At 34.5% G+C, this 13,896-nt stretch overlaps 1 pseudogene; it reads left to right on the top strand.

Moving 5' to 3' along the window:
• The first annotated feature begins 13,561 nt into the window (after positions 1-13,561).
• Positions 13,562-13,661, top strand: LOC114671566 (U6 spliceosomal RNA; annotated as a pseudogene).
• Positions 13,662-13,896: the final 235 nt, after the last annotated feature.

Below are 13,896 nucleotides of genomic sequence, written 5' to 3'. Positions count from 1 at the left end.
ATACATTGACCTGTAATTTTTTTTTTTATGTGTCTTTGTCTTGTTTTGATGTCAGGTTAATACTGGTCTTGTAGAATTAATTTAAAAGTCTTTTCTCCTCCTCTATTTTTCAAAGTAGTATGAGTAGAATTGATATTAGTTCTTTCTCTTTTTCTTTTGTTGTTATTTTAAAAGGCACTTTTTTGTTTTCTTTTAGTTTCTTTTTTTTTTTTTTTTTTTACTTTTAAATTCAGGGGTACATGTGCAGGTTTGTTACATAAGTAAATTAGGTGTCAGGCAGCGGTTGGAGTACAGATTATTTCACCATGTAGGTAATAAGCATAGTATCTGATAGGCAATTTTTTGATCCTCACCCTTCTCCCTCCCTCCACCCTAAAGTAGGTCCCAGTATCTGTTGTTCCCTTCTCTGTGTCCATAGGTACTCAATTTTTAGCTCCCACTTATAAGTAGGAATATGTGTTATTTGGTTTTCTGTTCCTGTGTTAGTTCATTTAGGATAATGTCCTCTAGCTCCATCCATGTTGCTTCAAAGAACATGACCTTATTTTTATGGCTGCATAGTATTCCATGGGTTATATGTTCCACACTTTCTATATCCAGTCTACCATGGATGGGCATAGAAGTTACCCAGACCCTATGTACGTACAGAGGTGCTGCCTGGGAGCCAGGGATCAGAGTAAAACTTAGAGATTTATTGATGTTCTATTCTACCATGGCTAAGGTGACACTCAAACGACAATACAAAATCCTTCTCACTCTTTCCTTCTCTTTTCCCAAGCAGAGCGGCCTCTCCTTGTAGCCACCACCACCACCAACCAACAGGGGTTCTGGCAGGCCATTGCCAATGTTCACTTAAAGCCCAAAGGCTCTTCAGTTTTCTCATACAGAAGGAGTCTCTTCCTATAGCCACCATAGCTGGGAATGTGCTGAGTCACACCTGAAGCCAGTATGTCTCAGAGCCCAAGGCCCCCAGCACACTACCTGGGTATTGCCACTGGTCATTTGGTGCCCACGGACTCTTTAGTCAGCAGTTAATGAATCCTGCCAGGACCGGGCACTTCCCTTCAAGGAAGCAGATTCCCTTTTGGCCCAACTGTGTCTAGAAATGTGGTCTGTGAGGTAGGACCTGAAATGGACCTCATGACTTTGCCCAGTGCCCTATCCTCCTGTGGCTAAGCTGGTATCCAAGATGCAGGACAAAGTCCTCTTTACTCTTCACTCTCCTCTCCCTAAGCAGAAAGATGGAGTCCCTTTTGTTGTTGTGAGCTGTGCTGCCTGGGATTGTATTAGGGGTGGTCTAAGCACTCCCTTAGCTGCCTCAGCTTATATCTCCCAAGGTCACATGCTGCCCAGTCCTCTGGCTCTGAGCCAAGCCCAGCATGAGCAATTGCCTAGGAATTTCAGTCCTCATGTCTTACACTGCCTTTCAAGTTTACCTGGGGCCCCAGAGCACTTTGGCCTATGGTGATTAAATCTTGCTGAGTAACTGAAGTTCTGACCACGGGGATGGGATATTACCCTCTGACTAGGTCTGGTCCAAGTGCTCCCTCCATGCATGCATCCTGCTGACCCTAGTACAACTCTGCTGTCCACTGGGACAGGGTGAATTCAATGTGACTTCCCACAGTTGCTATGCACTTTGTCCTGCAAGGGCATAGGCTGTCTCTCAGTGCCTCACAGCCACTGCCCAAGGACAATGAAGGGATGGAATTGGTAATTTTATACTGTCTATTCTGTCCTCCTTAATGCTTCTTTCAGTGATATGAAGTTAAAACCAGATACTGTGATTTTGGTTTTTGTGATGGTGCTTATCTGTGTGCAGATAGTTGTTAAAATTTGGTGCCCCTGCAGGGCAGATGAATAGTGTAGGCTTCTATTTCACAACCTTGCTCTATTCTCTAGACGATATTTAGATGAGACTTTGAACTTTAGAATTTAGAGATGATGCTAAAAATGAGTTAAGATTGTGGCGGCTGTTGAGTTGTGATGAATGTATGTTGTGTGCACAAATGACATTACTTTTGGGTAACTGGAAAGCAGAATGATATGGACTGAATTGGGTCCCCCTCCCTCAAAATAGTATGTTAAAGCCTTAAACTTCAAAGTAACTACTTTGAGATAAGTTTTTTAAGGAGGTAATTAAGGGAAAATGAAGTTATAACAGTGTGATCCTAAAGCAATATTGATATTCTTATAAGAAGAAGATACACAGGAGTCCTGTTTATCTCCACAAGTACACAGAGGAAAGGTCATGTAAGGACACAGTGAGGCATCTGTACATAAGTCAAGAAGAGAGGTCTCACCATAAACCAACACTGATGACACCTTGATTTTGGATGTATAGCCTCCACAGCTGTAAGAAAATTTATTTCTGGCCAGGCATGGTGGCTCACACTTATAATCCCAGCACTTTGGGAGGCTGAGGTGGGTGGATCATGAGGTCAGGAGATCGAGACCATCCTGGCTAACATGGTGAACCCCATCTCTACTAAAAATACAAAAAAAAAAAAAACATTAGCTGGGTATGGTGGCGGGTGTCTGTAGTCCCAGCTACTCGGGAGGCTGAGGCAGGAGAATGGTGTGAACCCCAGAGGCAGAGGTTGCAGTGAGCCAAGATCGCGCCACTGCACTCCAGCCTAGGCGACTGAGCAAGACTCTGTCTCTAAAAGAAAAAAAAAAAAGAAAATTTATTTCTGTTCTTTAAGCCACTTAGACTACTGTATTTTATCATGGAAGTCCTAGTAAACTAATACAATCAATAAGCAGGTTGATAAAGTTGTTAAAAGTATAGTATGAGTTTCTTTCCTTTTGATGTAAAATGTTTCTACTTTCTATTCAATGCCCCTCAATATCTTCTTACTCCCAGTGCAGCTATGTCAAACATTCTTTGAGCTATATAATTCTCTGCACATTCTCACTCCTTTTGTCAATAATTCCTAAAGTCTGAAACACAAAATTTATAGTTTGTGCAAGTACAAGTGAATTAAACCAGGCAATTTATTGCAATGATTTTTAATCAACTTTTAAAAAGCATAAACTGCATACAATAAAACAAGCCCGTTTAAAGTGTACGTTTCAATGATTTTCACAAATGTGTAATACTCATGAGATCATCATCACAATCAAGATATATTAATATAGAACAGATCCACTGCCTTTCTGGGTTTACTCATATGCCTTTGAATTTTAACAACAAACACCAGTATAGGCAAACAATAAGCTTCTTTCAGTCACTGTAGTGTAGATTGCCTTTTTCTAGAATTGTATACATTAATGTAAACAACATCCCTTGGTCTTATTTTTCTGGTATTTACTCAGAATAATTTCCTTTAATAACTATCCACTGATTGCTATTTTGCATTTTTGCAAAGTTTTTATTGTATGAATATTCCGTAATTTGCTTATCTATTTATCTACTATGTGCATTGGTTTTGTCTAAAGTTTGGAGTTGCTATAATAAATACAGCTGCTATGAAATTCATGTGCAAGTCGAAATGAGGACTGCATTTCTCTCCTGAACAAGAATAAAACAAACAAACTAAAAAAAGAAACAACACAAATATATTGGGGAGAGGTACTATATCTCTTGGAGCTCACAAAATACTGGGAGAAATTAAAGTTCTGTAGAACCAGAGTAGAGAAACTTAACTAAAAAGGCCAAATATGAAGAGTAGAGTTATGGAGGCTTTTAGTATTGTCAATCTCCACAGGCCATGTCATCGTTTAAAAACAGGCCTCTAAAGGCTCAAGTTCATTCATGAGTAACATAGGTGCCCTGCCAAAACAAACTTCGTTCTGTCGCCCAGGCTGGAGTGCAGTGGTGCCATCTCTTCTCACTGCAAGCTCCGCCTCCCAGGTTCACACCATTCCTTGACTTAGCCTCCCAAGTAGCTGGGACTACAGGCGCCCGCCACCATGACTGGCTAATATTTTTGTATTTTTAGTAGAGAAGGAGTTTCACCGTGTTAGCCAGGATGGTCTCGATCTCCTGACCTCGTGATCCGCCCGTCTTGGCCTCCCTAAGTGCTGGGATTATAGGCATGAGCCACTGCGCCCAGCCAGCAAAATTTAACACTCTTTAAATAATACAACAAAATTCTGAGATTTACACCCACAGTGTAAATCTTCATGTTCTGGATGTATTGAAATTCTCTATATTCTGTATGTATTGAATAATTACTAGCCACGTGAAAAAATCAGGAAAGTGTGACTCAGAACTCATAATCAGTCAAATAAACAAATACCCTATAATGATGGAGATTATTAAATTATAAGGCAAAGGTGTGGCAATAGCTATTATAGATAGGTCAAATAATTAATAAGAACATGAATATACAGAGAAGTGAAAGAAACTATTAAAAAATGAATAGAATTTCAGGATTTGAGAATACATACCTGAAATGAAGTTTCACTGAATATATTTAAAGATTACATACAGAAGAATAGGTCAGTAAACTTAAAGACAGGAAAATAGAATTTATCAAAATTGACATACAGTGAAAACAAGAGAAAAACAAACAACAGCAACAACGACAAAAACAGAGTTGTAATGACCTAGCTGTTGATACCAAGGAGTCTGACATGTATGTAATTACTCTCAGAAAGGGAAGAAGCAACAGAAGTACAAGAAATAATGACCCCACATTTCCAAAATTTGAACAGAAGTTTAAGCTCAGACTCTATGTGATCAATCAGCACAAAGAAATCTATATCAACATAACAAAATCAAATTTACGAAAACAATGATAAAGAGAAAACCTTCGAAACAGCCAGAGGAAAAAATATGTACAGAAAACAATGATAAAAATGCCCATGAGATTCTCATCAGAAACAACAGAAGCCAACATAACGTGGAACAACATCTTGAAAATGGTGAAAACAACTTTTAATCCAGAATCTATATTCAGCAAAAATATATTTCAAAAATAAATGCAAAATTACAACAAAGAAGCAATTAACTGATGTTTCTGGGCATGATGAGTGTTTATGTCAGAATAGTTTAATGAAGATAAACACATTGGACCATACTCTAGGGGGCTTATTAATCATAGTAAAGTAGGCTTGTTTAGTGAAATAAAACTGCAAGTCCAAGGATGTGACTTCTTGCTCATTACATTCACTAGCAACCTTGGCTAAATTACTATATATCTAAGCTAAATATTCATGTTCAGTAAGTTAAGCCTAAACAAACTTTTCCAAAACAATATCTTAAGAAAGACTAGTTCCATGATATGATTAATATAAACAGGATTTCATAATGAAATAATGGTTACAATGCTGATTATAAATATTAATGCATCAAGGCCTCTGAGAACTCCTAAAATAAAGATATTTGTTAGCACAATTTAACACAAAAATATTGGGGTAGTAATATATTATTTCCAGGTAAACATTTAGTATCAGTTTTTATTTCTTTAAGGAAATATTTATACTTACATTTCAAGTTTCAAATTTAATACTTGAAGAAGCTCAATATACTATTATATCCCAAATGGCATAATGGCTTCCAAATTTATAATAATTATTATTCTACGGGCCTCAACCAATTTATTTGTTGTCTTTATAAATATGAACTATATCAAATAATACACAGGAATGCATACTTTTTAAATCAAATACAGATGTTGTGTCTATGAAAAATTAGATATATGGGGAGCACTATAAGGTAATATATTAGTTTAATAGTATCTGTTTTTTATTGTTACTGTGGCAAATTACCCAAAACTTAGTGGTTTAAAACAATACAGCTTTATTATCTTTATAGATGTCTGAACTAGTTCTCACTGGGCTAAAATCCTAATGTTGGGAGAGCTGCATTCCTTTCTGTGAGTTCTAGGGAAGAATTCATTTTCTTGGTTTTTTTCTACCTTCTCAGCATCTTCAAAGCCAGCTGTGTAAAATCATAAATTTTTTCTCTCTATGATACTCCTGCACTTCTCTTTTTCTTTTTGAAGGAACCTTTTGAACAGTAGACACTGGAGCCTATTTGAGGGTGGAGGGTAGGAAGAAGGTGAGGATTAAAAACTACCTATCAGATATTATGCTGATTACCTGGGTGACAAAATTATCTGCACACCAAATCCTCACAACATGCAATTTACCCATGTAACAAATCTGCAAATGTACCTAAACCTAAAATAAACATTCGAAAGAAAAAAATAAAGACCTTTTTGATTATATTGGTCATCTGCATAATCCAAGATAATCTCTTTTTCTCAAAATCCTTAATTTATTTACATCAGCGAATTGTCCTTTGCCGGGCAAGGTAACATATTCAGTTCCCTAAGCATTAGGACTGAATATCTTTGGTGGGGTGATTTTCTGACTATCACATTAACTAATAGTAATTTAGTATTTACTAATGCCAGGCACTGTTCAGGCATCTTCTCTCCTGCAAAGTGATCATCAGTGACATGTCTGTGAACAAGAAACACACTTCTACCTTTGTAGAGCTTACATTCGAGCAAAAGGAGACAGATGATGAACAGGAATTGTAATACATGTTTTATATTGTTTTAAAAAGAGATAAGTGCTACTGAGAAAAAGAACAGAGTAAGGTGAAACATGATTGAGGTGGACAGAACTGGTGATTTATATGTGGTGGTCAAGATAAAGCATGCTGAGAAGGTAACATGTGACCAATTTTATGCAGACATCTGGAAAATAAAAACCATCTCGGGTATAGAGAATATCTGGTGTGATTGCCCTGAGACAGAGTAGTGGCTGGTCTGCTGTGGTGAGAAAGAACAAAGGGAGTGCTGTGGTCAAACTGCAGTGAGAGAAGCACGGCTGAGGACAGCAGGAGAGCAATAGCAGATGAGGTCAGAGAAGTAAAAGAAAGGGGAAAAACAAAAATATAGGACCTTGTCAGCATTCACAAGGACTTTGACTTGCCTGTGCATGAAACAGAAAGCTTCACAGGATTTTCAGAAATAAGCAAAATGATTTGATTCATTGAAGGATCACCTTCACACATGTTGGGAATGACTGGAGAAGGGGCAAGATTGAATAAGAGATCTGGTTAAGTGACTAGGGCAGTTATCTCGGCAAACTTTTAGTGGTGGTTTAGGGCAAAAGGTACCAGTATACATGATGGCAAGTGACTAAAATTGAGATATTTTGAAGGCAAACCAATATAATATTTTGAAAGAATGTATGTAGCATGTGAGAACAACAAAGACAACAAAATAGAAATAGGGTGACTCCAAGGATCTGGCCTGAGCAAGTACAATTCCAATCACAGAATTCAGAAGGCTAATTGAAGACCAGGTTTGTGGGGAAAGCGGAAGAGTTGAGTTTAAGCATATTTACTGGAGACATCTTTCTACTACTTGGTGGAGTAGAAAGGACAAATTCTGGATGGAATCAGTTATGAGTGAATGGCAGGAAATAAATTGGAGACAGTAACCATAGACGACTCCCTAGGAGTTTTGCTGCAGGGGGACAAAGGGGAACAAAGAGATTGCTGAGAAAGTGGACCAATAGAATATTCACTTTTTTTGGCTAGAAAAAATAACAATTTTTTTTGTAATTAATTGGAAACAGTCTTACTAAGACATGCGGTTAATGATGGACAGACAAGGCAGAATTGCTAGAGTGATGTCCTGAAGTAGGCAAGAGGGGTTGAAATCTGGTACACATATAGAAGTGTTGACTTGAGATAGGAGTATGGATGAATCACTTATAATAATATTCAGAAAGAGAGAATTTGTGGACTGTTATCTTGTTAGCTGGGCAGATGTGTTTGAATGATTTGTTTTGTCAGTGACATAAAAGCATTGAGTACAGTTTGTCCATTACACATTCAGATGTCTGGCATCATATAGCTCTAACCAGAGTATGCGTATTAAGAACATGAAATGATGCTAATAAAATGACTGTGTCCAGCCATGTGACGTGTAAACCATGTTAATAATTTTGAAGCTCATGTTCCTTGATATAATAAAAAAATCAAACCCCCCCAGTTAATATTTGCCAAAGTAATACTAACTTAGTAATGCTAATTTAAAAGATCTGTGTTTTTAGCCTCACTCAAATAAAATTGTTTCTGTTGTCTAACAGAGATGTCTCCCATTATTTTGTTACATGCTGTTAAGAATATTTATATGCTCGGGAGGTTAAGAATTTATCAGGACTGTTTACCATAAATAATAGAAGCAAAAAAAGAAATTCTGGAGAAATTGGTTAACAGAAAAAAATTAATAAATATATATTTAAAAATACATTATAAAAATATATAAAATATATATATATATTTTATAATATATAATATAAAAATATATAAAAATATCATATATATTTACTATTTATTAATATGCATTACTAAATATATATTTACTATATTATTATATATAATGATAAATACATATTTACTATTTACTATAAATAGTAAATATATATAAATGTATATTTACTAATAGTATACATAATCCTTTAAGTCACCCTATTTCTATTTTGTTGTCTTTGTTGTTCTCACATGCCACATACATTCTTTCAAAAAATTTTATTGGTTTGCCTTCAATACATCTCAGTTTTAGTCATTTTTCATCATGTATATTGTTACCTCTTGCTCCAAACCACCACTAAAAGTTTGACTAGATAACTGCCATAGTCGCTCAACTAGATCTCTTACCCAATCTTGCCCACTTGACAGTCATTCTCAACTAATAGTAAATACTATTAGTAAATATATACTTACTTATATTTACTGTTTATAGTAAATAGTAAATACTATTAGTATAGTAAATAGTAAATATTTATTATTAAATATAATAATAACTAATAGTAATAAGTAGCAATAATAATAGTAATAATTAGTAATAATAGCAAATATATATTTACTATTTGGATATTAGAAATATCAACACTTTGAAGATAAATTTCAGCAGTTATAGTCTTTAGTAGAGCATTAATTACCTTTAAACATTTTACTTTTCTTAATATCAATTAATTAATTTGGTTGTAGATTCTCACAATATTTTTCAAAAAGGCATTCCCCAAATACCCAATGGCTATTAAAATATTAAGTATTTCAACATGATATTAATTATTTATGTCATACTTTTCATACTAAAGCATTGTTGTTTAAAACATTCTAATGATAGATAACTCCTGTGATGAACTTAAATATTTATCTTTCTTTTTCAAAAAAGTGATACATAATCAATAACTGACATTAGTGATAAAAGGATCATTGAAAGAAATGAAAATAATCTAGAATTTAACTAATTTAACTAACTAGTATAATCCATTAGAAGTCCTCTGTCAATTCCAAAAGTCGAGGTACATGAAGAAAATGGTTGGGTATGTCTGGCAGACAGCAATAAATATCTAATTGAAGAAAGTGAAGGGCTGAGGAAAGAGTAGGATGATAGAGGTGGAAAATTCTTCCTTTGACAAAAGATATATCCACTTTTTACTTTTCTAAAATATAAATGAAATTGAAAAACAAAAGGAAAAATTATTTCAGAGCGTGTGTTCTTGAAAGATTAATGCAAATCTAGGCAAACTTCTAGGCCAATTTTGGAGTATATTAAAAAATGATCATGAAAATAAGCGTGTCATGTAATCTGGATTTCCTAGACTTGGAGGTTTTAAGTGAAATAATTTTTATGCTAAGAAGAAAATATAGTATTATTATGATTCAATATAGTACCACAAATATTTACCTAACATTTGGCATTTGAAATTATGTGTGTACTTTTATATTTGTGTGTCTATGTGTGTGTGTGAGTGTGTGTGAGAGACAGAGAGAGAATGACCCAAAATATTCCAAACTGAAGATTTTCTGACACGTTTTACCCTTCAAGTAAATTAATTCTAATTCTATAGAGGAATGTTGAACCTGTTGCCTTGCTGATGTTTCTCAAGTTTGAGAAATTGCATCCTGTCCATGTTGGCTAAAGAGAAACACATTCGAGTAAAGTAGCATACATGGAAACAGTGCATACAGTTAGAAAGTAATCAGAATCTTACTACCTGTTTAACTATTTCAATGTTTATTTAAAATTTGAGTTGGTGCTCACACCACTAGACGCAATGTGCTTTCTACTTGTTGATATGGATGATAGCGTTGAAGTTACTTTTGAAGTTTCAGATTACTTTTGAAAAACAACTTCATTTTTCCTTATTTGTTAATCTATTTCTTACACAATTTCTCTCAAATAATCTGTTTATTATATATAATATTTTGTTTATAATATAAAATGTAATTTTAAAGCGCGTAGTTCAATGTTCTCAGGCATTTCTCTTTTAAGATGGTGTAAGTATACCACTGATTTCTGCTGCTTCTTTGCCTAAGTTTCCCGTGATGAAATCTGTGTTACCCTTAGCATTTACATTATGGGTACTTAGGTCAGGCTGATAAATAAAAGTTTATTAAAAAATAAAGTAAAAGACAGAAAGAATTGAATTCTTTGCTCACAAACATGTAAAAAAATTATGATTCAAACTTATATTGGAGATTTTTCTAAAAGCAAGTTTGTATAAACTATGAGTGATTATATTTCAGAGGCAAGTTTTCTGCTCATTGTAGCATCATTTTCTTGAGTAAAGATAAATGAGATCTTGGGAGAAGGTGGTTGGAACAGGAGTATGGTAGAGTGGTTTTAATAGATTCTCATCTTTCCTCATGGAAGCTGTCTGCTTGATAATTAAAGCTTAGTGCATTGCCTTAATCTCATCACAAAAAGATTGTATGTAAATTATATTGTAATGAATTGATATTAGGCAACATAGGCTGCATAATTAAGTGTAAGGCTTTAATTAAAACAACATTTCCAAACTATGTGGGCAGGTACATCATTTATGGATTTTATAAAAAATGCACGCCCTTTCCTTGCTGACTCAGAATCCTTGCTAATGGGACTAATTGTCAAAAAAAATTAACCTGTTTCTAGTATGAGTCAAAAACAAAGTAACATATCAAATTTTAAAAACAACTAGCTAAAATATTTTTGCTTATTAATAAGATTTAAAAGTGTAATAAATTGCTATAGAACAAAATTTAACTTTTTTAATGGCTACACTGTCACTGAGTAGTATTAAACATTGAAATTATGGGTTTACTGATAGATGTGTTATAAAAGGTCAATAAAATGAATGTTTCTGCGTGTGGAATGGAATGGATGATTAGTTTCTTGAATAATAATTTGGCCATAATTGAAGTCTTTTAATATTACCCAAATAAATGAACAATCTCCATCATATTATAATATTGTTTTTTCTGTGCTATATATCTACTGAGTTTATGATGTAACAGCAAGAGAAAATGTGTCAGGAAATAAGGTGATTTTATTTTTAATTTATACACAGCAACTTAAACTTTTTAGTACACAGTTCAATATGTACAGTTCTGTAAATATTGAAAAATACATAGTGTCATGTGACTACCATTACAATCAGGACACAGAAAAATCCCCTCACCACAATTAAATGTCTTATCCTGTCCGTTTGTAGTCACATCCCCCGCTTTCCCTTATTCCTGGGAAATAATGATCTATTCTTAGTCCCTATACATTTGCATTTTTCCAGAAGTCATGTATATGAAATCCTACAAGATGTAACTTTTTTTTTCTGGCTTTTTTCACTTAGCATACACCTTTCTAGATGCAGTCATATTTTTGACATTCATCCATTGTTCATTTGATTTTAATTCTGACAGGTATTATATTGTCTAGGTGTGTGAGAATGTTTATGCACTCACCCATTAAAAGTTATTGAGATGAGGCCGGGCGCGGTGGCTCAAGCCTGTAATCCCAGCACTTTGGGAGGCCGAGGCGGGCGGATCACAAGGTCAGGAGATCGAGACCACAGTGAAACCCCGTCTCTACTAAAAATACAAAAAATTAGCCGGGCGCGGTGGCGGGCGCCTGTAGTCCCAGCTACTCAGGAGGCTGAGGCAGGAGAATGGCGGGAACCCGGGAGGCGGAGCTTGCAGTGAGCCGAGATCGCGCCACTGCACTCCAGCCTGGGCGACAGCGTGAGACTCCGTCTCAAAAAAAAAAAAAAAAAAAAAAAAGTTATTGAGATGTTTTCAAATTTCAGTTATTAATGAGTAGTGTTTACACGTACATTTGTAACTTTTTGAGAGAATTTTTTTTCTCTGATGAAATACTTAAAGCAGGACTGTTAATTCCCATGGTAAGTGTATGTTTAACTTTAATTAAAACTTAACACACATGGAGTGGAAGAAAGAGAAATTAGACCCTGATGACATAACTTGAGCCCTGAATTTTCTAGAGATTGAAGAATAGTTTACTCTTGGGTTTTTCAGATGGATTTTCTGCACTTGCAGGCCAAAATTTCCAAATATATTACCAAATTCTTCTCAGTGCACAGTTCCTATGGTGCCCAATTCAGTGTTTTTCAAACTTACATGATTATTAAAATCAGCTAGCGTTTATTAAAAATGCAGATGTCCAGATGACTATCCTGAAAATTATATTTTATTAAGATTTCTGTTTTTAAAAAATTGTCCTGATGTGAATATTATGATCTAGAAGTTCATATCATCTAGAAGTTCTGTTAGTTCAAGCTAACACAATAATAGTACAATATTTACAATATTAAAAACTATTAATATGCTACCATATTCCACTTATTGAATATTATATGATTCGCAAAATTGCTTAGCAAACCAGTATACAGCTACAGAATCATGGAGTGCTACAGATAGAAAAACAGTAGATACAACCTGCTCCAACAGCCCATTCTTTACAGTGAGAAATTTGTAGCTGAGAAAAGTCATACACATAAATCCCACAGGGAGTTAGCAGAACAAATACTACAACATGAGCCTCCTGCTAGTTTCAATTTATCTTGCTGCCAAGCTCACATGTCTAAATTAGAAAATTATGAGAAAAAATACATAAGTAACAAGATACTGAAAAATCCACCTTTATAAGCCCAAAAGGGCTTATAGCATGTTGTCAATTCTTAGCATACTGTTTATGAATGGGCACTCATTGTTTGATCATTATAACAAAAATGAATACTTTACTTTTTAAACAGACTCTAAAAGCTTATCCTAACTCATGCTGTGATTTTATAATCATAATATTTAATACTTACATACCAAGTATCTTATTTGTAATAGAAAATTGAGAGATGTTATTGATGAAAGGATTTTGAGAGTAGATAAGTCATTCATTTTTTTTTTTTGTGAAACATTAACCCAATAAATTGCTTGAAAAATCAAGTGATCCCAAGGCAACAGTCCCAAACAATAAACTCAAAGGGTTTTACATACCAACTAAGAATTTTTCAAATTTATTTCCCAGTGTTCTGAAAAATTTATATGAAGTAGATTAGCTCCAGAGGTTGCTGATTTAAGGGGTTAATTAACATCACTTGATAGACATAAGGTCCAAAACTTCTTCACATTATAAAATGAAGCATTATGAACTGAACATCCTCATTATTCTTTCTTCCCCTTGAGTAGTCAAAATCAAACTGATTGCCTTCTATAGCTCAAATTGTTTAAAAAAAAAAACTTCCATTAATGCTGCGGAAAGTGATATTTTAAATAATTTGTTGCCATTTCAAAACTCCAATATTATCCTCACTTTAGCAATGCATGTAGTGAAATTGGTGTGATACAGAGATTAGCATGGCTCCTGTGCATGGATGACACACAAATTTGTGAAGCATTCCATATTTTTAATCCAGTCAAATGATTCAAGATAAAATGGCCATATTAAGAAAGAATCAAACTGATATGATAGGGCTGAAGAACCCACTACAAGAATTTCAAAACACAATCAGATGTATTAACAGCAGAATAGACCAAGCTGAGAAAAGAATCTTAGAGTGCAAGGGCCAGTTTTTCAAATTAATTTAGTCAGGCAAAAATAATGAAAAAAATTAAAAAGAATAAACAAACCTCTGAGAAATATG

This window comes from Macaca mulatta, chromosome 12 (assembly GCF_049350105.2).
Source record: "Macaca mulatta isolate MMU2019108-1 chromosome 12, T2T-MMU8v2.0, whole genome shotgun sequence".
NCBI classification, from domain to species: Eukaryota; Metazoa; Chordata; class Mammalia; order Primates; family Cercopithecidae; genus Macaca; species Macaca mulatta.
Note: the sequence above shows the minus strand (reverse complement) of the source record. Positions and strands in the feature narration are given on the sequence as shown.